Genomic DNA, 25,308 nt, shown 5'->3' on the forward strand with positions numbered 1-25,308 from the left:
TCATTTGTCAAGTATGTGATGGTAATGTGAAAGACAGGGTGAAATCAGGCTTTATGTAAATTTTCCTGTAAACCAATTACTCCTCTAAAAAGGCAGACAGATCAATAAACACGCTGACACTAAAGTTTAAACTCAGCTTCGATCTAAAATACTTTAGGTCAGCATTTCACAGGCTGCACATACTGACCAGACGTATTACAAAACGTATTACAAATAATACAGTATGTTTGTATGATGCCGTCAACAAGAAAATCTTAGGACTGTACTATTAAAGGGATAGTTCAACATTTTGGCAAATTGGTCCACTGCCATAATAGGTAGTACGTTCGTTACCTTTAATTGTCGGTGCAAGCTATTTTTAGAACGGCGGAGCAGAGCCGCGAGCTGCTCAGAGCTACGCTACGGAGGCTAATGGGATTTCTTGGTTTCCCTCATGAAACTCATCAAATACACAATCCAACAACTCCAAAACGCTCTGGTGGACAAGTTGTGACCTGCACATTCACCACGCTATGAGATAATAATAGAACGTTACTTGACGCAGTTGTTTTTCAGGTAAATGCAGAGACTGCTTGCTGAAAAACTGCCCCTAATGAGAACGTGCATCGACGGTTGCCTCTAAAACAACTCTGTCTCGTAACGTTCTGTTATTATCTCATGAATGTGCAGGTCACAACTTGTCCACCAGAGCGTTTTGGAGTTGTTGGATTGTGTATTTGATGAGGTTGATGAGGAAAACCAAGAAATCCCATTATCCTCCGCTCTGAGCAGCTCGCGGCTCTGCTCCGCCGTTCTAAAAATAGCTTGCACCGACAATTAAAGGTAACGAAGCTACTGCTAAAACTATAGGGATTATGGTAATTGGCCAATTTGCCAAAATGTTGAATTATCCCTTTAAGTGCGTCAAAACAAAACTTTTCAAAAGATGTCTACACATCACATTAGTCTTGTTTCATTTTTCATCTGATTTAGACTTGTGAGATCACAGAGACATCAGTGCTGATTACCACCTTTCTGCAAGTGTGACAGATTATTAATACAACTCTGTAAATGACTTTCCTCTATAGGGGGATCTGGTGCACTGTCTATAATGTTTTCATACAAGATAAATCTGGGTAATCACACCACAATATTCCCTGGCTGTGAGTGTAAACAAGGTGTCGTAAACAAAAGTTTTTCCAATGGCTGGTCTGACGACACCGCCGCGTGAACTTCTCCTTCTCCCTGATGAGGTAGCTGTAGGCGTGGGTGAGAATTAATATCTGCTCCCACTAATAGGTATGCATAAAGACCTCGTCTGGATTAATAATGCATGTATTAGCTGATAACATGAAACCTTGATGTATAACAACACCAGCCACTTAATGATAAGTGGCTGCTTCATCAGTGTGCTTTGCATAAAGATGTAGCGGCGGTGGCGCTCTCGAATCAAAACCACAGGGCACAGAGACGAGCAGCCGGCCCGGCAAAAACACAGAGTATGTTTCATTTATGGTGGGGAATATCAAACAGCCGTCTCTGCTGTGAGATGAAGTCCAGGTTATATTGGAGGGCTGCGCCGAGGGCAATGGGGTGGACCTTCCTCCTGCTGAGTGTTTTTATGAAGAGTGTTTGCTAGCAGTGGTTTTTTATATGGAAAGTTGAGCTGAAGGACACAAAGCTGTTGTAGGAAAAAAGTAATTAAACTGTGAAGAGACAATCGCTTCACGTTTTTTAGCCTTGCTGTTTTAGAGGAGAGAGGAACTGCACCTCCTGACAGTAATTGGTTTTCAAGTGATGTATGGCAGCACATGTGTGTAATATCGCAGCCTATTCGTCATAATTGGTGCTATTAATGTGTCTATGGTAAAGACATCGCATCAATATTACATTAAAAGCTGTAATCATTTCTGACTGAGCTGTTTTGCATCTAGCATCATCATCATCATCATCAACAACTTGAAGGCTGTTAACAAAACAAGCCCAATTGTCCTCTGTAATTTTCTGGGTTAGCTGATCCACGTTAGCCACAGACAAGCATTCTTAAAGCGTCAAATTAAATCATAAATTTGTTGCATTCTTTAAAAAAAGGGGTAAACAGAATTACACAAAAAGTTGTCAGTGGGGCTCAATAACACTGCGGTGTCGGATCTCAGTAATTGCAGTTGTTAAGGTGATGGATTCATCTCTATGGATTGTTTAAAGTTGCAAATCTATACGGCGAGAAATGGGAGAAAGGCAAATTGTTGAGAAACATAATGTTCCCCTTTCTTTACCAATCAGAGTTCAAGTCAATAACTTTCTTTTTGTGCTGCATCTCCTGCCGACACACAATTTGAAAGGTGTTTTTTGTTCTTGTGAAACTCAGAAAGAATGAAAGAAAAAAAAAGCCTTTACTTTTTAAAAAACCGAAGAAGTAATTTCTTTTCATAGTATTGTTCATTTCTTTTTCATTCTCACTTTCGGCATGCACACCTCCACATAACTTCAGGAGAATCCAAGCACTAGTATTATCCGGGGATAAGCTGTCACCACGGATTTCAGCACAGCCGTGCGTCCTTTTTAAAAAAGTTTTGACAGTAATGACGTTTCTTTGCTCTGTGTGCTTAGTTATAAGTTTAAGATGTAGTTTAGACTTCAGCTGATATCTCTGAAAACAGATGGATATGTGGACTGCACTGGTTTTGTGACCTTAGAAGTTGCAGAGCTCTCTCTTGCTGGACAGGTGGTGTTTAGAGCGATGACGCAGCCACCAGAAAGAGAGACAAGTATTGATTTTCAATGATCAATATCCATCAACAGATGTTTATATTATGAACTGTTCAAAGTGTGAACACAGAATTAGCTTTAAACTGTTGGAAATGATACAGACGGACAGGTCAGCTGCTGCGCTCCGCCGTACTGAAAATAGCTTACACCTACAATTAAAGGTAATGAATCTACTGCTATGACTATAGCGATTATGGAAATGGGCCAATTTGCCAAAATGTTGAACTATCCCTTTAATGTAAGCAAATGAAATGGTGTGGCATCATGGGAGTCGTCTTTTCCATCTTTGATGTAAGCCTCTCTTCATTTTGAATCTTTCTTTGACCAGAAGTCAAATAGCCGGGTGATGTTCAAAACAAAGCACTGAGTAAAGTTTTGCATTGAAAGTCTGTCGTTTCGTGACAATATTCAGTGAACACAAGGCGTCTTGGAGCAATGTTTGTTATTTTGTCTGATAACTACACAAGGAGACTAAGTCGGACACTTTTTCTCTGTTTTGGTCTCTTCTTTCTGTATGGAGCTCCCCCTACAGTTTCGGAGTGCATATTTTCACTGTCATAAAAACTCACCATTATAAAATAAATAAATTAGTTGAAAAAGACAAAAGTGGAAAATGTTACCAGACAAGTTATAAAAAGTTCACATATGTTAGGTAGTGTCTGCATTGTTGAAACCACATAACCCAGAAAAACGGACTGATACCTACAATTAAACAGCTAAATCTTTTTTTCTTCACTCCTTTCAAAAACTGAGGCAGACGGCTAAAGTGTTTTGAACCGCTTTAAATCAATATCTTGTCTGTTTTGTATGTGCCAGGCACAACAGTTGTTCATAAAGTGGTTTACATCGATAAAAAGTTTTTCTGTGGCCCATTTTTCTCAGCGCTAGCAGCCTTCTCGCACTTCCTGGTCTCTGAACAAAATAACAGAAACTTGCTGCTCTGCTGATGGAAGAAGAGCTCAGATCTTTTACCTTATAGGTAAAAGTAGAAATACCACAGTGTGGGAGAAAAAACACAAAAACTCAATTGCAAGTAAAGGTCATGAAAGTGTCAGCAACAAATTAAAAGTAGCAGTACAATTTAAAGTAAAGTTAGACTTTCGAAGGAAAGTAATTTTTTCCAGACAGCTTCACCTATTGATCACAATACATGGTAATGTATTTCTAGATCATATTTGTGGTTGTTATTCTGAGTCTCACAGGAAACTGAATAAATGCCATGAAGAAAAAAAGCCTCTGGAAACGTGACTTTAAAAATGTTTATATTATATCAAAGTCAAGTGTCTCATTAAGCATCCACAAACGTCTGAGTGAAAATAGCTATTCATAACTATTCACCGGAGGACGTTCATCCATTGAGCCAGCTATAACCCCGTCCAATTCAATCCCAATTTCAAAAATGTACAAAAATTTAAAATACAAATATTTTGAATTTGGATAGAAACTGATTTCTAATTATTTTTACATGTTAAATATTATGTACATAAGACCCTAAATTACATAGTTACAGTAGAAAGCGTTTGTGGATTTGGGTTTCCATGGGCTTTAAAGCAGGAAAACTGTGGAAATATGACAAAACCCTGAGTTCATCACATCTGGACTGGACTGCTCTTGTGATGATGATTGGTGGTTAAAGTTCCTAAACCCTTGTTGACCCCCTGTTCAACCCTACTAGTATAAAATGTCACTCAGAATCGAGTCATGAATAAAGGATAGACGTCGCCCCACACTTTCAGTTTTAAAACATTAGACAGAACTATAATAAATCTCTCTCGGTGAAACTTTGAGGCTCCTCTTTCAATTATAAACTACAAATGACTTTTTAAAGCAGAACCAGCATATTACAGAATAAAGCCGGCCATGCACCGTCACTGTGTTGTAGGGACGGCTGCCAACAAAGACAGAAGCTCTTCGACCGGTTTAATGGTTTACTCAGAATCCCCTCATTAACATGTAAACCCCAAATTCTAGGTGCTTTGGCTCAGGCTGCTCAAACCTGATAAGATATTTCATTTTCAAGCTATTGTAATTTTGGAATGACTTCCACGAAAATGGCATTTTGATCACCCTCCCTCCCCCAAGTATACCTGGAAGTAAATGGACCTGGTCTCTGTTGTGTGACGTGACGAGACGCTGGGGGACCGAGGTACGAAGACGAAGATGTCCGATAACGGCCCGAAATTAACAAAGATGAGAGTGTTACAAGCCGCTGCACAGTGAACGCAGCAGTTTGCAGAGCGAGCACAGGTTTCCCGCGGTCCTGAGATTGAACGGTGTACTGTATCATCCAGACACAGACAAATAGCAGCACTTCTATCCCAATGACTGATTTATCCTTAGATAGAAACCGGTGAGGACTGAGTGGAAATAGTAGTGGGACATGTTGCTTTACTGAATATTTCTATTAGCATATCATTTCCCAATATAAATGACTGCCTGTCCTCCTATCCCTTCCCATCAGCGCTGTCACAGAGAGAGGGGTGGGTACATGTAGAACAGTGTCAGCTTTAGAAACATTGGGTAAAACCAGCAAAGCAGTCAGTCTCTCGCTGTAATTACCCATCATGCTGCAGCTCATACCTCTTCTTCCTCCCTCTGGGTGCAGAGATAAAATATAGATAATTCCTCACACCTAACCCGACTCTACGTTTGCGCGGCTGGTTGTTGTCACCATAGAAACTTGGGAGCTTAATACATGTTCAGGATGATAAAAATGTGAAAATTGCCCAGTTTAATCTGTACGTTAAAGCAAAGAGCAAATAACAGGCTTGAAAACACACAGAGAGTGTGAAAAGTTGCCCTCTTGGTCTTTGTTGGTGGTGGCAGATGGGAGGAAAAAATGCATTCTGGTTTACTTAAGCAAAACAATTATAGCCTAGATGTTGAGAAGTGTCAATGAAAGCTGTTTTTATATAAAAACAGATGCACATACACACAATTACAAGAAGGCTGCAATATTTACAACATGTACATCAGAGCAGTTCGATAAAACACCTCAGGGAGAGTCTCTTTTCTCATGGTAGTATCTCTCCTCCTTGTCTGACTGACATCAGTGCACATTCAACCCGTGATCAATACATCTTATAGCCCTGAGCCCTGATAAGCAAAAGCTGCCGTCGTGGTAAACAAATCTGATGACTCCCTGCAGCCACTGAAGAGACATGGCTGGAATCACTAAACACACACACAAAAACATATTTTGTACAGATCATCAGCATGCAGGCCTCTTGTCCTGACCGAGCACGTCCGCAGCAGTAATCAGTTAGTGAGTAATTGACACTGATTAAGTTCATTTTGTTGAAGGGAAGCATTGTTATCGCAGAAAACACAAACCTCAGCTACAAATGTAGGAAATCAGACATGGTTGTCACAGAACGTACACAATGATTAAATTTAGCTTTAAGCCCCAATCACAAATTCACCGATATTACCTTATCACACACAGACACACACACACACACACACACACACACAGGTATGTATGTATACGTGGATATGTAAACCCATTCATGACAGGATTTTACAGTACCAGTGTGGGAAGTAGTTTAAAAACAGTGCCTTCATTAGAAAAAATAGACCTATAACAAAAATGAAACCAACCACAGCCACCGATCCGTATTAGATTTTTATCATACCCTCAAAAATTCAGTCAGTTTTTTGGGTTTTCATAATAATCTTCTAAAAAAAAAAATCCAATATCAGCATTGGTTGTTTTAATTTCCTGACGTGTTCCCCTGTGTAAATGTGAATAATGACAACTTTCTCTCAGAAGCAGAAGGAGAAGGTTGTGTGACATTGTTCTATCTCCCCAAATCCTCTTATGTAGGAGGACAAAGCACGGCGGATGGGGTGGATGACAGGCTGCACAAAGTACATGACTCTGACGAGACTGTGGTTTGAATCCCGTCCCCTACAAACAGTCGACAGAGATTTCTTCTGTCCGCCCCTGAGCCTGACAGAGCAGCAGCGATTTTAGTTGCCTGAAATTTAGCAAAACTTTAAGAGGAACTATGCGACTAAGTCTGGTCACTTTTCCACTGTTTCGCTAACCCTCTTCTCAGCCATGTGCATTTGTTTACAACAAAGCCGTCGAAAAATCAATACATGGAGCGGTGGATGACGTTATACAACATATACAATGTTATGACGTGTGTATTTGCGTAGTCTTAACCGTCTTAAACAAAAGATTGTGAGTTACGGAGCGCGTTTGTGTCGTGGTGCTGCAGAGATGAGAGCTGAGACACCGGGGCGGCACCCAAGTACTACACTGATGTTGCAAGGTTGGTTTTCCATGAGACGCCAGGTGGAAGGCAGAGAGCCTCCGTTCTCACTCATAACAAGTCACAAGTTTTGCCGGTCAAATTTGTTGACAACCGTAGAAGAAGAACCTTTTTCTTCCATAAACAAACGCTGTCAAATTGCTCCTTGGCTCACCCCTCTTCCCATGCTCACTTACTTTTGTTTCTGGTTTTCTCTTTAATTAAGCTGCAAGCACCTGTCTTGATTGGAAAGAAATGTCTTTTCGTATAAGCCCATTTGGATTATTTATTATTTATTATTTTCCAATCGACGCGGTTTTATTAGGATGAGCATTTATTCCCATTTGAATCAGATTATTTGTGGTTATGTAAAAATGGCTACTGACGAATAAGTTGACAAAGACATAATGTTACAATTATGTTTTCATTAGTGACCAGCAAACTTGCTGTTACCAATTTTATATGTGGTCCTCTTGGAGAACATCACAACGTGGCTAATGCAGGCTCAGTTTTTGTGGCTGGATTGTCTTTTGTTGACTTTGAGCACTCAGAAAAACTTTTTCCTGCTTATGTGTGCTTCTTTTTGTGTGTTTATTGGCTTTTTCACACTTTGATGACTAAGAACACAAAGAGGTGTAGGTGAGGGTGAAGTTGGGTGTGGGTGTGGGCGTCAAAGCCCATCTATTACACCATCTAGTGGTAATGACGATTGTTTACAGAGGCTTTAATGAACCTTTAAAGTCCCACTCCCGCGACCCTTTTCGGCCATTTTAAAACCAGCTCATTAGCCATGCACATTAGCAATGCACCTCTGGGGGGTGGGCGGAGACTGCGCTGCTCTGCACCCGCCCAGCCACCTCCTCGCACCCCACCCCCCCGCTTGCTGACATTGTACAATTACAGATTCAGCGCGTTTAACGTAAAACTCCACACTGGGATTCGTTCCCAGACTGGTGCATAGTCCTTGCTCACAGTGCAAGCTGCTCTACCAGGTGAGCTATACCTATTATACCTTGACAGCTACACCGAGCTGTGAAGGCTTTCACCTCTGAGCCAGATGCAGAGCGGGGCGGGAGCTTGTAGCACTAGTGCCCTCCCCTGGAGCTGTGACACCCTCAACTCCAGTCTTCCTGAAACTGCCAGTTTGAGTCTGCCATTGGTTCACAGCAGTTTGAAGGCAGAAAAACTCTGAAATGCAATTTTGCACTTCCTTCTCTGCTGATAAGTGCTCTAACACAAGAAAAATGCCACAGGAACATGTGAAAAGCTCAAAAAACACGATTTTCACGGGAGTGGGTCTTTAATGAAGACGTTTTGAGAGCCAGTCACCCTAAACTCAAAACAAAAAGTGAAACAAGCTTCAAAATCCACACAGCTAACTTCCTCCCCGGCCGCTCGCCCTTACATAACCGACATGCAGAATGAACATAATTCACTTTGTGACTCAGCACACTCAAAGTAAAGCCAGGCAGGTGAAGAGGCAGGCGGGGTCGTGTGAAGGAGAGACCCATGCAGCTGCACAGGGCAAGGGCAAGAGGACGCTCCCATCTTGCCAAATTGAATCACGAAGTCTGCATCAGGGTAAATAAACCGCAGGCTTCAGGGACGACTCTCTATCAGATCAGATCTGCTTTCCCCGGGCCCAGAGGATTCAAAGTAACGCTCATCCGTGGTGATTGCGATGCTGAGCTGTGGAACGTTACACAGAGCCCCTGAAGACAAGCTAAGGGTCACCTCATGAGCTGCCAAATGAGAGGACAGCAGTCATTTTGTGAGGCTAAAGACTTCTGGCACAAAGAGAGCAAAATATTTGCATCTAGTGTGTGTGGTAAAAAAAATCTATTTGTCATCATTTTCAGGGATTAAATCGCTTATTTATCAAGCAAACTAATCCAAAAACCGCAGCAGTCTTGTTGTATTATAACTATTTTTGTTGAGGTTTCTGCGTTTACACAAGCTTCTCAGCATGGCCAACAAACTACGGCTCTGAAGACGAGCCCACTTGACAGATGGCAAAGATCTGGCCAAAGCAATTGTTGCTCCACACGACCTGCGGTGCTGCCTTCCATCCCGTCGCGGCCGAGTCCTTTATCTATAAATACAGTTGGCAATTAAAAGAAGGTGCAAAGATATGCCACATATATCTGATGTTCATTTGCAGAGTCAGACTTTCTGCTGGCTCGAGAGACCCTGCTGTGACCCAGGCCAAGACTCTCTCTAAGTGTCTCTCAGTATTTCCATTACGTACTGGAGAAAAGTGTCAGGCTTTGAATATTAAAGTTGTTTTACTCTTGTTTTTCAGTATTTTCTGTTTTTAATATGCTTGATGCACAGTAAGCATCAGTCTTCATGCTGTGAACGAGCATCATGAAACACGTTGATGGCACCACAACGTCAATCCACCGATCATATTTTAAAACATGACACGCCGACGGCAAAGAGAAATGGTTAGCAGAAGGCTTAGCTGCTAGTGCTAATGCTTACAACCGGTCTAACTCCTCCTAATTATTAAAGCCAGATGGTCATTTATTTATTGATACATGTATGGCAGCAACTAATGATTACTTCCTTGATTAACTCTATAAAAACAACAACAATGTATTTCAGCACAAACAACAGGATGACACCAAATGCCTTAAGCTGAACATGGTTTCTTGCCGGGAGCAGTTGTATTTATAAGACAAAAGGTTATATTTGCTCTCTGCATCTTCAGGGCAGATTTGAGGCCACAGTGAGTTGCTTTTGGGAAGTGACAAGACGGACCGGGGCTAGCTGGTTAGCGTGCTAACTTTAAGTGCAGTGGAAGGAAAGTCATGATTAAGGCCAAGAGCTAAAACTGACATTGCTTTCCACCAGTGGAGACAGACAGCTCATAGTGAGTAAAGGAATGGAGTTTAACGCAGAACTCACAACATTTCCTCTAGGCTGTTAAGTAAATATTCTTTATCCTTTATGATCAAGATCAAGATACAAAAATCACATTTGAGTTTGTTATTAACTGACTAATAATTGCAGTTATGACCATACAGCTTTATTGACAATACAACAAGGATGTCAGTGACACCTCCAGTCAGTGGTTTTGTTTTGTTGTTGTTATTCATTTCTTTTGGCAGCAAGAGTTTTGAATCTGTACTAATCCAACCTGCGATCTTGAAACATACACCACCACACACTCCATGGAATAATCCATACACTGCCTATAACCCTCAACAGAAATAGTACGATAAAAGAGATAAAATGAAACACACTTACTTAAAAAAAAAAAAGAAAAAAACGAGGCATCTTTTGCTACAAAAATTAAATGAGCTTTAGCCTGTGAATAAATAATCCCTGCTCTGCAGCACAGTTTATCGCATTACAACTTGTCAGAGAAATCCGGAGCTGGACAGCAAAGAATTTCCCACAACAAATATCGTCTCTTACTTAGCTCACTTTCTGAATAGCTGTGTTAATAATTCTTGTTTATCTTGTTTAAAAATTACGCTCCCACGTAGAATAGGACATGTAGAGAGAGAGGGGGAGAGAGAGAGAGAGAGAGAGAGAGAGAGAGGCTGGGATGGTGAGAACAGCGACAAATGCAGAGAGAGAAAAATACATTCAAGGTAAACAGAGAGTCAGGCAGGGACAGGGGAAAAAAGAGAAATACCTCCAGGCTACGCTTTTTTCAAGTCATTCCTGTTGGCATTCAGACTGTGCCCTGTTTGCCACTGTCTTTATAAACAGCAAAATCAATATGGCCACTGCTCTGACCCCGGTGTTGGAGGAGCCCATCAGTGGATTCACTTACAAAAAAACAGGTTGTTCACGAAGGGCACAGTTTGGCGTCGGACAAAGATTTCACAGCATACTGTATCTTCTAACCTGATGTAGTAGTCTTGTATGAAGATGGACTGAATGAAAACGCAGTAGTATCGACAGGGGTCATGCTGCTGAATACAAGTGTTTTTTTCACGGCCGCACTGGCAAAGAGCGAAGCCAGAATCTAAATCTTATATCTGTAGAACTATTTCCTGCAGATACATGTAGAGGTTTGGTTTGTGTACAGATCAAACATGCAAGATACAACAAATTAGTGAGATTCACTGGACTTTTTGAATTAAACTATGAATAGATGCAGCTAGCAGCTAGCTGTTTTTTATGGTTACCTGTACAGTAACAATGTCAAGGTGTGAACTTTACACACACACACACACACACACACACGATGAGAAATAAAGCAAATATTTCTTACTATGAATGTGATGACTGAATATGGATGTATTTATCAGTCCTCCTAGTAGAAAGAATACAAACTGTAGACCACCAGTTTGAAACACCTTTCAGTATAATGCAGTCCAACACCAGTCATGAACTGTAGAGTGAAAAAAGACTGAGTCGACACTTCTCTGATAGTGTCAACAGGAAGTAAATATTGAAAATATCAACCGGAGGGTTTGTTGCAGGGCTGCTGGAGTGAATTGTACAGGAATAAATTGTTCTGGAATATAACAGGCGTAGCATAGGACTGCACAATTACTCACAATGTCAACAACATCCAAACATGGACAAACGCAATATCTAAATTGCATGGGCTGCAGTTTTAGTTTAGTTTTTTTGTTTTTAACAAAGGTGTAGATACAGTAGGTGTGTCAGCATTGTTGTACTGTGGTCCTTTGCGTTACAGGTGCTAACAAACTGTAGACACAAACACAACCTGTTATAATTTGGCTCATTTTATAAATATTGCCCCCACCTAATTAAGAATCTCACTCTTGTTCCTGTCGTTATCTAACATCTTGTGTATGTGTAGTGATGTACTGTACCTGACTGACTGTGTGTGTGTTATTTAGCCAACTAAGATGGGGAAAGTAGACTCACTCACCCACTCCGACAGTATCAATCCAGGCCCGGTCTGACCTGGCACGGCCTACATTAGCGTGCGGCAGGTCAGGGCGTCCCCATCACTAACGACTAGCAGCTCCATGGATGGCCAGCTCGCTCACATTTGGCAGCTTGGCTTGCAGTTCATTTAGTGATTGTCTGGGCATCCAGGGTGGACAGGTGAACACCGGTGTGGTCCGTATACCCTGCCAGCGTGGTGCTGTCATGACCTTCAGTTTAGCCGCGAGCCTCCCTCGCTCCCTGGTGGTGTCCAGCAGCTCCCACAGCTCCACTCCTGTGACAGGTGACATGAGAAATTGACTCCACCCACTCAAAGGTTAAGTGAACTAACCTCCATCTACAAGTCTGATATGAAATGCATCACGGATCAGTCTGCCTAAACCTCATCAGTCCCTCTTTAAACTTCACCACACCTATTATACCTTTCCAAATCTGAAAGGGTCAAGATAGGGGGTTTCAAACATACGGCCGGTCAGAGGGTCCAATCCAAGAAATTTCAGGTTGTTCATAATTTCTTTGTAAAAAGGAAAAGAAAAAACGGTAAACATCTTAATGATGTTCTTGTGCTTCTTTGCACTAAAATAAAGGTAAACATTTATAGAGTTCTTTATAGGTTATTATGCTATTATTTAACTGGTCTGACCAACTTGAGATCAAATTGTGCTGTATGTGGCCCCTGAACTAAAATGAGTTTGACACCACTGGTCTAAATGGACGTTCATAACAGGACCACAAGTGTTGCAACTGGTCAAATTGAGATCCTTATGATCACAAAATTATGTTTTTTTGCAAATTGTGCAGCCAAAAGTCACAGTGAAGAACTTTAACACTGTGGTGCCTGCCTGCTCAGATCAATATATTCGACTTTCATCACCATTCACCCTGGAAAACTAACCTGTCTGATCAGCAGCCGCTCAATCCATTTACCTTTTATGAACGTCACATCAATATCAGTGAGATTCAGTTTTACACGCTACAGAAACATCATGGCCTACTGCAGCGCGTATAGAAAAATGACTTAATAATCCCTACATACAGTATGCATCACAGTGGAACAGAAGCTTGTAAACTAGGACTGTGACAAGGGCTTGAAATCAAACACAGCTGTGGGAAGGCTCGGTGTGTGGGTGTGCGTCTGTGTGTGTGCGCCCAACATCTTCCTGAGATGACATCTGACAGCACAAGGTAACGGTAGCTCCGAGCTGACGAGCACAACAGCAGCCTTCGTCTCCGGGACCGCGAACAGCAAGAGGTACAAAGCAAAAACACAACCCAGCAGACAAACGCAGTCTGATGGCCTCGGCTACATCCTGCCACCTTCACACACACACACCCACCCCCCTTCCTTGCTGGAACAAAAGAAAGAGGACCCACTACTGATAAAAGCGATGGGATCTGGGATTTACTTTTGCTTACATGCCTGTAAAATCAACTCTTATGCAAGTGCTCCAGATTAGACGCGCTCAAAGAGGCTGAGAGTCCGTACTGTGCCAGATCTGTGCACTGAGCGAGGAAGGGGGGCAGTAAAAAAAAAAGAAAAGAAAAGAGGAAGAAGATGATGATGACTTGACTGAACCCACTCTAATTGATGGGTGCCTTGGCCTGAGGCACAAGTGTGAACATGCGCTTGTGAGTGTGTGCGTGTGTGTGTGTGAGCACTTTCTTTCAAGTGCTCGCGCTCGTTCTGCACAGACTAAATCATTGTAATGGAGCTCTTACGCCAGAGGAACTCAATGGGAGAGGACACTCGCTGAAGATGGCCCCGTAAGACAAATCATTTGAAGGCAAATCGCTTTTATGTGCGGCTTCTCTTTGAAATGCATCAGGGGCAATGAGGTATTTTGTCCCCCCTCTGCTCAAATGGCCTTTTAGCCGCTAGACATTACTAATCGCTGGACCTCTTGACAAGAGAGTACTAATGGTGTGCTCATCGCTATATCTTAGGGGGAATCTGATTCGGGAGGCCCACTGGTGTTCTCCCGCTGAGTTAAGTTGGTTTTCTGTTTGACAATATTTGATTTTAGAAATGTTGATGAAGGGAAATGTCTCTTATCTTGCTTCAAGCGCCACTTCAAAGACAACTTACTACTTTGTGTATCCGTCTGCGTTTCACTTCACACACACACAACACAGAGGGATGTAAGCATTGAAGGCTATCCATCAGCTTAGACTCTGGTGGAGAGCCTACAATAATTATAGTACACTGGAATATGTATTCAGAAAACAATCTGCCTCTGAAGCAGAGTACACACCAGGCTGCAGATCAGAGAAAAACCATTACGCTTTAAAGTGAAATTATAGTTAGAACAGGGTAATAATAAGACCATTACACTGTTGAAAACAAACAAATCCCTAAATGTCCCAAATTGGATAAAGTTCGATTTTCATGTTTGTGACTATACAGCAGATCTTGGTTCTATATTAATACTGTGAATCAATCAAAGCCTCAGTCCACATAGAAATGAACACAGCCTGTAGCCTATTCAGAAACTGAGCCTTAAAAACCAGCCATTAGGACTTTTGTTACTTTATGAGGTCACAACAACGCAGTCACTGCTTTTAGCCATGATCCAACCAGCCGCCCACCCAGACCCACCATCCAATCTTGCCAGACTTGATTTCTCTGAGTGTTTAACCTGAAATATTCTTGTATTGGTTCACTCAAGCCACTTTTCCAACCTTTTTTGACCCGCTAACAATCAGCATATGGCTCCTTTCCCATTGACCAAAAAAACCTGGGTCAGATCTCCAGCTCACAAGCTGCCACCGCTGCACATGGATACAGAAGGTAACAGCACATATACCGCTACACACATAAAAACAATTATCTACCTTCATACAGCATCTAACTCTTCATAAAGATATAGTATAGCGGTGGTCGTTTTTTTTCCCCCTACTCTTCCCCACAGAGAAGCTCTCTTTTCTCGCTGTCTTGCCAGTATTGTGCCATGTTGATGGAGTGCGAGCAAAGCGTCTTGTCATCACCGGCGCAACGTCATGTAATTTAGCGGGTTGACCCGGGCCTGACATTCCCTCTACAAACCAATCGGAGCGCCGATTGCGGAGTCGTTTGACGCAGGTCGACGGCCCTTTCCCACTGCCGTCAAAAAAGGATTGTTAGCGGGTTTAAACAAGTTTTTTGGCCAGTGGGAAAGGCCAATCAAAAGAGAGGCACAGAGCTTCCTCTCTTCTGATTGGCTCCCCAACCTGTTGTTGCATATGTTACATATCAATTCAGAGTCAGAAAGCATTTTGACCTACAAAACGCTCTCTGGCAGAGGCGCTGTAGCATCAGCACCGTCATCAAAGTAAAGATTATTCTGCTGCAGATGCAAATTGTTTTCTGAATACATACATGAATAAAAACCTGACGTCTGCAAACACCCTTGACAGTTTCAATGACATGTTTCTGTTGCATCCTGTCTGAGATGTAAACATGAGAAACAAAATACGAATACGAATTACTTTATTAATCCCTGAAAGGAAATTTATTTGTCTGTCAGCTCATCAACCATTTGCAGAAGAATTAAAAAAAACATTTAAAAAAAATAAATAAAAAGATAAAATGATGGCTCCAATTATTTTCCTTTGATTAAATGGTCAAATGAATTAACAGCAACAGAACTCAGTAAACAAACTCTTGAAGTAGATTGTAATAACAACGGTAAAAAAAACCACAAAAAAAACACAACCCTTAATTTGTTGAATGAGTTTTTTTCGACGAAGGTAAAATGTGTCAACATTGTTGTACGTTACAGGTGCTAACAAACAGCAGACACAAACACAACCTGTTATAGTTTGGCTCATTTCATAAGTTATGCTTGGCCTAATTAAGAATCTCACACTTGTTCCTGATGTTATCCAACATCTAGTGTAGTGAATTGATGTACCTCACGGACTGTGTGTGTTATTTAGCTAAATGAGATGGGGGGAAGTAGACTCACTCACCCACACCCATAGTAACAATCAGGGCCCTGTACGACCTGGCACGGCCTAAATTAGGCCTTTAATTTGTTCATCAGACAAAAATTTCGGTTTGGTATTCATTTTCAATAAAAACAGAAGTGGTCATTGTTTTGTTCTTATTATAGTTTTATGATTCCTTTATCACTTCCAACATGGAAATCACACTAGAGAAGATGCACCTTGTGAGCCGTTGTAGAGCAACACTGTTATGTGATTGTAGCTCCAACACATTATTTTTATAGGTGCCAACATGTTCATGCAATGCAATTTTCTTTTGAGGTTATTACCCCCTCCAAGAAGGTAATATGATTCAGAAGCAGATTAAAACCTCCGAGTACATTCTGTTATTAAGAAAAAACAAATGTGGATTCCCTCTAGTTAATACTTTACACCGAATCTAATTCAGGATTTACTGGTAGGAACATAACTCAAAGTGCACTGAAAGTTCAGCTGCTATCATCAGAAACTGTGGACGCTGTGTAATAGTGTGTGAGAGTGTGTGCCATCATACTCATGGCATGATTTGGCACACATCTAAATGACCGTTATGAAACAACAGCAACACAAACTACAGAGACAGACATTAGAATATGGAGGAATCAGCTCCTCGCTGGTGGTATAATTATTATTAGACCATTAGATCATTCACTCACACACTTGAGGCACCGGCCATTTCAAGAAGACAAACAACCAACCACACAATCATGATGATTTTTATCTCTCATAGCTACTTGAAGAAACATTATGATTTGTAGCAGGAAGTTAAAAGGCTGTATTGGTGATAGGAATGTAGGCTTCTGTTGAAAAGGCAACATAGGATGATTTAATGTTTATCTACTGTATGGATCCCTTAGCAGTAACTGGCTGCTCTTTCTGGGACTGTGACAAATGAAAGCAATCTCCTTTCTTTCTTCAAAGTGCCGTCTCTTTCCCACACAGGTTACAGACCTAAAGGGACTGGGGAAAAAATGTTGTCACTAGCTATTTTGGCTGGTTTCAGTGTTATACAGAATATAGTAAACCTAACGTAGTAGTTATTACGCCTGCACAATATCAGCAAAATGTCCTATGTGTGATGACACTGTTCAATATCGCGATGACAATATGACTTGTGATATTCACCATACAGTTCCTGTGTCTTTCTGAAAACGACTCAATACACTGTAGTACAGTCATTCCCAACCTGTGGGCCGACGGTATTGCAAGTGGGCCGCCAAATCATTTTCAAAATGGTATGATTGTTGTGGAAATCTTTTTAAAAGATACTCAATAGGGTCGATAAAATGACCTCCAATTGCGATTACGATTATCGGCTATGGACATGTTGACATTGCGATGACGCTGAAAATAAGATTAATCATGCAGCCCTCGTGGTTCTCTATGAACGGATGAAGAATCATAAACAACGTTACAGAATTTGCCATGATTTTGCCTCCATGATGTTCGATCACGCAAATGTTCAAAATCGCTTTAAAGCAAATTCTTAATTGTAGAAACTGAAAGTGAAAGTGGATTATTTGCATATCTACAGTAATGCCCATAAATTGCATTGTAAGACAACTTCTTTCAACAACACATATTTAGCGCTGCTCTCCTATCAATCACTCAATGGGCTTTCCATTCAAACAGTGCTTATAACTTATAACACACACATTCAAACACTTCAAACTGCAGGTCGGAAGAGCCGGGAATTGAACCACTGACCTCCTGAGCACAAACCTATACAACTTAGTCAGTAGTGGTCTCTAGGAGACAAAAGAGTTTGATATTGATATTTGCTCCTGCCAACTTGGTCAAAGTCTAAAGTATTATATTGAATAAAATCTCAAATTGACAGTTTGATTTAATAACTTTCTATTTTAAAAACACAGTGGGATGGTTATCACGTCAAATGCTTCCCATTGTGTACAGTACACGGACAGGTTATTTGAAGATGACTCATACAGTACAACAGATGGTCTTCATACCTGAGGCGAATTCAGTGAATCCGGCCTCTTATATTAAATTACTTATACTTGGCACCATGTTTTAATATAGATACAGGCAGCACCGCTGTGCCTGTGTCTGTGTCAAGTCGAGAAACTTACCTTTACTTGTGTCATGAATTGATTCACTTGGTGTCGAACAGTTTCACGGTGATTGGTTCGGGGACGCGAGCGGGGGACCTGCTGTGCCTCACATTGACGCTGCATCGGTTGCCATGGGATTAATGATATGCTGTAGCTCCCTAGGAAAAAAAAAAAGAGTCTAATGCTATTGTTGCATGCTGTTCATTATAATTAGCTTTAGATTGCCTCTCTGTTCTCTGAGGGCATGGAAGAATTGGAGTGTTTTAGAGCTGCTTCTGACTTTTTCCTCGCTGATGGATAGTTTTGTTGTTAACTGCTCCTCATGTCGGTGGAATTCAAAGCAGCATAAGCATAATGTATACGATATAGTGCTGCGGCACAGGCACAACAGTGAGTTCACAGTCACAAATATACCAGGATGGTGACTCAGTGCGACACAGGAGTCACTTCCTTTCAAACAAAGTCATAACACAAATTATTAATAAGCTCAGTCCTTCAGCTCCTCATAGACTTCAGCCTATATGGGCGGTGATACGCTTCAGTGTCAGAGTAGCTGAGCCTGCAATGCTGTAAAAACACATTAAAGTCAAGAATGTAGAATATGGAGGGGAGGAAGGCTATTGACTGTCAAAGCGACTCTATTCTCCCGACCCCTCACACTTGTTATCTGTAACCAGTGATACAGTACATTCATCTGTCATTAGGCTCAGTTGTAAAGAAACATGCACAGGTTTTAAAGACGTGGAAAGACAGCATTGAACAAGTAAAGACGCTGCCCCATTTTTATCCAATTAGGAACTTAACTTTACATTATTCCTTTTTTGCTACCATTCTTTCCATAATGTGCTTTCATTATGACTCTGCACAATGTTACATAGATTTTCAGCCAAATAACAATTTAATTACCAAACAGGGTCCACACATAAAACATTACAGCTTTTGGCCAAGGAAAAGGGCCTGACTAAAATATGACTATATGAATGCAAGGCCATTGCTACTGTAGGAATTCTGGCCCCCCTGGCCCCTGAGTTTTTATTGCCACTTTTTTTCTTAGACTATGTGTTATCTTTTTTATTTTCTTTTTTCTCTGTTACTCTATCTTCTTGACTGTGTCTGACACAATACACCCAATTATCATTATTAGTTTGCAGGGGGCTACTGTTCCAGTATTGATAAAACTCTTTTTAAAAGAAGGCAGGGGGTTATTGCTTGTAAAATACAACGTATTTCATAAATATTGCATGTTTTGTGGCATTGTTTTGATGCTGATGCAGCATTTGTATGAATATTAGTCATGGCTATCGGCAGAATTAGAATTTAATCATAGAAAGAGTAGGCTACTGGGGGGTTTTGTGCTGTGGGCCCCAATTGTCATCGTCTTTCTCCCCTATGCAACGGCCCTGTATGAATGCATCATCAGTATGCTGAGTAAAAAAAAATCAAGTGGGCACTGGATTTGACATTTATGAGGCACTTCAGCAGAACCTGATTGTTATACTTGATAATAGCGGCACTTTTGTGCACTTTAACTTCATCTAAGAAGTCTAAAAATCAGCACCATGACCGAGAAAATTTGATGCAGTAGAAGAAGTGGGACGTTTAAAACACTCAGAAACCAGAAACCAGAAAGAACGAGCAGTTCCCATAGTTATAATGAGTCTAATTTCCTAACAGGGGCAGATGTTCAGGCACGTTGTTGGATCAGGTGATGAACAGGCGCGATGGCAGCTAATGGACGTGTGGGAGACGGCAGATCTGCGATGACAGATGAAACCACCAGATGCTGATCATGTTGATTTGTTTTCATCTGATTTAAATGTAAGACTGAGAACAGGGAAGTCATCCACCTGCATGCTTGGAAAGAAAATTTTAGAGAGTTCAACACACACGCTCATTGTGTGTTTTTTACAGAATCTTACACCGGTGGTATGATGTTAAGACCAGGGCTCTGTGGAAGGCAATTTATAGTCGAATTTATGTTGTAACATCATATATGATAAATAACATTAATCATCGCTCCATGGATTGCTTTTTCACCAGCTTCATTAAAAACAAACGCACATGGCCGGGAGGAGGGTTAGCAAAACAGCAGAAAAGCGACCGGACTTGCATAGTTCCCCTTTAATGAGAATTACGGAGATCTTTCTTTAATCAACTCCTCTTCCTCCACAAGGTTACTGTTTACACCATCCAACCCTGGTCCCATTCTTCATGCAACATTTTAAACCATGCCTCTGCCAGCATATTAAAACATTTGTGTTGTTCAGGCTGCATCAACAGAAATTTGAAGGGGTAGAAATTGTTACTGGACCGATGCCAAAGTAAGTAATTTATCTAGTTATGATCCAACTCCTTTGAAATAATTCCAGGGTGCAGAAATAACCTCCACCTCCCTAAGTGCCTTAGCAGATTTCTTTTTTTTTTTTTTAACTGATATATTGTATGCCTGGCTCATTTTCATCTATCTACATGGATAATTGCACTACTTGAAGTCTAAATACAGGTTCAGGAGGCCAGCAGGGTGCCTATTCTTCTCATGGATAATAACAGTGTGAATATAAATATCCTTATCACAGGCACTCATCACATGTTTCACAGAGACCGAGCTGAGGGTGGGGGCAAAAAGCACACGTGATAAAAGCCATTTGTTGTGGTAAATTGTGCTAGTTACATCTGTGCAAGAACCAAGGAGAAAATCTACATCTGCAATTTGTTCTGAAGGTGAAAGAGGCACTGAAAACCCTTTTTCCACCGCTGCTGGCTTAGCTGTAGTTGGCTTTATCTGGCTGACAACCACAACCTCCACACTGACAATTAGATCTCTGCCAGTGCAGGCCTCGGACCAGGGGAAACCAAGCCATGACTCAAGACCGGGCTAATTAGTCTTGGACCACACCGGCCACAGGATCACGCCAGCACAGCAATTACTCCTCTCAAAGCCCCCACAACCCCCCAGTTTGTTGCTCAGGACAAGCCAAGATAACTAAGTAAGCAGCAGCAGGCTACACAATCAAGTCCATGATTGAACACTGTTTCAAAACTTACATCGAGTGTTGTCTGACACACACCTGGCAGCAGGTGCATTTGAAAATGGATTAACGCAAGAGAAAAGTGTCGAATCCTAACTCTGTCAGCTCTAAAAGTATTAAAATACAACGCTGCAGTCATGGAACTTCATTAGTCACAACATGATGAACAATTTTATACTACTAATCAAACCCAACATCAATTACTGATTAAAGACAAATTGAGACAAACAATCATTTTCATGAGCCACAGGATACAACAGAGAAATTGTAATAGGGAACAAAAAAAACTAGATGTGTAATGAAAAATAAGTGGTTTTTATCAGCAGGAGAAGGTGAAATGAAAAAGAAACAGAACAGAACTTTTCTTGGCTCACAGTACTGAAAATTTTGGAATAGAGTTGTGAAATGGGAGGACAGAAAAACGACCCATTCATCATTCCTACAGACAACTTAAACTGGCTAATGGCTGACACACTTGGGTCTACAGTAAACCATCTGATTAACATCATCAGCATTACAAAATATCAAGCTCTTCGATTAAAAACAGAAAAATCTACAATCATATGTGCACATATTTTTTTAAAAACAAGTTTAAAAGTGTCACAAGTGCCCCTGATGGTGGAAGATGGACACCATTGTTAAGAAAACACATTTACTTTTGATAGAATTCATCAGACTCCCCAACCCACCTGCTCTAAACTTCCATTTGGACCACAGACCTGAGCCACTGATGTGAACGAATGTGTAGCTTCTTTAATGGAAACCCTAATGTAGTACAGGTGGAGAAATATAGTGCCTCCCTGAAGCGAGCCCCCCGACTGCGGTGCACAAAATGGCTGTGAAGTGCTTCTAGTAATTGTTCCTGCTTCACACAGAGAAGAAAAGGAAAACACGTGTAAGATAAAAATAAAAAATAAAAAAAAAAGGTGGGAGTGTTTGAGCCGTCTTCTTATCTCATCCAATGTTTCATAAGATCCTGAAAATAAAAATTAGCCCTGGATCCTGTGGCCTTGTCTTTGAGGCCTGCGATACATGAATCAACCCTGGAGAGTCTGCAGTCGTACAGGAGCCCACGCTAGACGGTCCACTATTCATCAAATGGCTTGTTTATGATACTATTTTCTGGCCCCGTTTGTCCTCACACAGCGAGGCAGAAATTAATGAGTCAGTCTTTTTCCTTTCTGGCACTTATCATCCCAGGGACGTGCTACAATAAAAAGACAACTACACAAAGGATATTACTGCGCTCACATAAAAGGTACTGAGGAAACCACAAAGAAATCAGCATACCATATATCTAGTATTCACATGTCCTCTGTAATTTTCTCTATTCAAACAAAATACATACAATAAGAAACCAATTGATAGCTAGTTCAAAAACAGTGATTATTAACATAAAGGAAGTCAGCGGCACCATGGACTGACTTTTAAAGAAACCCTTTGCTGTCTTTGTTTGATTATATGCACCTGATTACAAAAAAATATAATAAGATAAAATATTGGAAGAACATGCAATTATTGTTTCGAAATTGGCAAAATGCATATCTGCATCGTCCATCAACACACATCTTTCACTGAACAACTTTTGGATTTCATTTTAAAGTGAAAGGAGAATTTTCTTCCCGTCTATAAACACGCAAAGTACCATGATTTATTTTTGGCATAATCGGATAAATCTACCTGTACAAAACCAAATCATCATGATTTATTTCTTGTTCCCTTGGTTTCTTTCTCTGCACATTTATTTTCTTGGGTATATTTTCCATCTCATTTTTCCTCTTATTATCATCTTAGTCTATACTTTAACGACAAGGCTGCAATACAAAGCAACGCAGCAAGCAATGCAATGTTAAAAAAAAAAAAAAAAAAGTTTACCAAAAGTACAAAATTATTAAACAAGGAAACACAGCTCATTAATCCAAATTAAAATCAAGGTAAACCAATATCTATCCCAATTAACACCAAGCTCATCAAATACAGACCAAAAGCATTCCCAGTGGTGTCAAGTCAGTACAGGTCAAAAAAAAGCAACTCCAATAGGCAAGACAAGCAGCTTCAATTTGACACTCAACCAACAACCTTGAGATCTATGTTTTATAGCCTCTGTTTCTCTGTGTGTCATGAATACATACATAGATAGAATAGAGGCTCAAAAGAACTAAAATAACATCACATTTCACTTGGCAGTGTGCGTTAAACTATCCCCTCAGGGTGCAAATAAAAACATGGCTACTGTTGGCTTTGAAGTGTCAGACGGTCTAAAGCACCAGGCTGGATGAGATGGAAAAAGTCAAAGCCATCGGTTGAACCATCAAACTTTACTAGTGGTTGCAATATCATCGTTATCATTCAGTGCATGCGGCACCACTGTCGTCAGCATCCATACCTTTTTATTCTATGGGTCATGAAAAAATAATGGCTGCAGCTCAGAGAAAAGGATTTTGTTGCAGGCGTGTTGGTCATGGTGTGTTTTTGATATTTGCTGTGAACCTGGGTCAAGACTGTCTAGAATACAACTGGATCTTAGTCGCCAATCTCAATGAGAGTACAAGCCACACACTTTTTAAATCTCTAAAGACAAAGTGTTAGCTAATCAGTGGTAGTTCTTGGTGATATAAACCACTAGGGCAAGATAGGAGCTAACAGTTATTAGTAGCATGATTGAGGAGGTTTATGTGAGGAAGCCTGGCAAGATGTGTTATGTTATCTATAAAAAAAAATTAAAATGGGTAAAAAAGGATATAAAGAGGACACTGCTGGTAACATGTTCACATTACAAAACTACATCAATGTATGTATCAAATCTGCACAAATCTACACATTTGTTTACTTGGCAGATATAAACCAGCACAGAGTATTCTGGCTGTTTGGGATCAATACAGGGACTGTATCCAACAAGCAATCCTCACACAGACAACTACTAAAATGGCATAAGTACATCACTCAGAAACACAGTGATAATATAACCAAACAAATGAAATATTGGCTAATATTGATTTAAAAATAAATAAATAAATAAAATACACACCTGCTCCTACATTTTAAAAAGGTTAACTTATGCTAGCTAGCTACACTAAACTAAAGCATCAATATATTCCGAGAGTAGTACACCTAGGTTCTTCTACTACTGACACACAACAGGCACAAGATACACAGTGTGCAAAGGTGACTTGACAACTAATATTAGGCATGTTACAACAAAAACAACAGTCAAAAACTCACAATTTCAGTCTCCAAGTAAACTAGGCAGGCAGGCAGGCAGGCAGCAATATAACTTAGCCTAATGAAAACAGCTTCCACTAACTTACTGAAGGCAGCCGCAGCGGGCTACACAGCAGACACATGCAGTAGAGACAAAAAAAACAAAAAACAAAGATAAAGAAGACGCATTTCACTCACATTTTTGCAGTATGTTTGCAGTAGTAGATTCCCACGTAGCTGTTGCCATGGCCTTGTTCCTACAGTAACTGTTGCTGCCCAAGCTGCCGCTCTTCCTGTAGCATTTTTAACCAACAAACATGTCTTGTTCGTTTTTGAGCCTATAATACTTCTTAACTACCGTGATATTTTAACCCGATAAACATTACATCATGATTGTTTGTCTGTTTTTTGTATGTTTTTAGCGGCCATTAGAGCTGCTAGCTTAAATACCGTGTGTAGGTAAAGATCGGCGGACCGTCAAGCAATGGTTCCCGGAAGTTGACTCCTCAGACGTTTCTGTGAGGGTGCAATACCATCTTTGACCACATAGGTTAACCTTAGTAATTCAGGGGGGCGCTGTTTTGCCGTTTTAAGAAACTGAATGCAGAAGGAGGAGGAAACAGGAAACAGCACAGTGACTGTTGCATTCAAAATACAGTAAAATGATTGATTGATTAATTAATTAATTAATTAATTAATTAATGATTAAAAATATACAGATAGGAATAGTCCTGAGCAGAGTATGACTCTCACTTCGGTTACTTTTGTTTCAAACATCTGTATAAATAGCAGCACAATTATAATCCCTTGAATGTGTATTTTATCTAGCTATTTATTTACTCATTCAACTGTTGCTAGAATTTCCAGTTCCAGTTTAGCTGAAGTCAGTAAGGCTTTTTACATTTGCATGCACACTCAGACCTAATTGGCACAAATTATCATTTTAAAGCTGGAGCAGAAAGAAATTCATCCATCAACATCCATCCCAAGAAAAACATCAAAATCCATCAACTGAAAATGTAAACAAACCCCAGCTGTGGGCTCATAGCTGTTCAACGGTCATCATTAAAAACTTAAGTTACAGATGAGCCAATTTACAGCAAACTTTAGGGTGGCTTTGTGTTCTCAACTTCACAATAACTTAGTCATCAGGAA

At 40.6% G+C, this 25,308-nt stretch overlaps 1 long non-coding RNA gene across 1 annotated transcript; it reads right to left on the bottom strand.

Annotated features, from left to right (window-relative positions):
* Positions 1-11,931: 11,931 nt before the first annotated feature.
* Positions 11,932-24,466, bottom strand: LOC146981212 (uncharacterized). Its single transcript, XR_015036640.1, has 3 exons — positions 24,387-24,466; positions 17,942-18,107; positions 11,932-12,162 (listed from the first exon to the last, which is right to left on the bottom strand). It is a non-coding gene; the product is annotated as an uncharacterized LOC146981212 (long non-coding RNA).
* Positions 24,467-25,308: the final 842 nt, after the last annotated feature.

The sequence above is a fragment of the Trachurus japonicus genome, chromosome 9, assembly GCF_045865225.1.
Source record: "Trachurus japonicus isolate A0001 chromosome 9, Traja_1.0".
Lineage (NCBI taxonomy): Eukaryota > Metazoa > Chordata > Actinopteri > Carangiformes > Carangidae > Trachurus > Trachurus japonicus.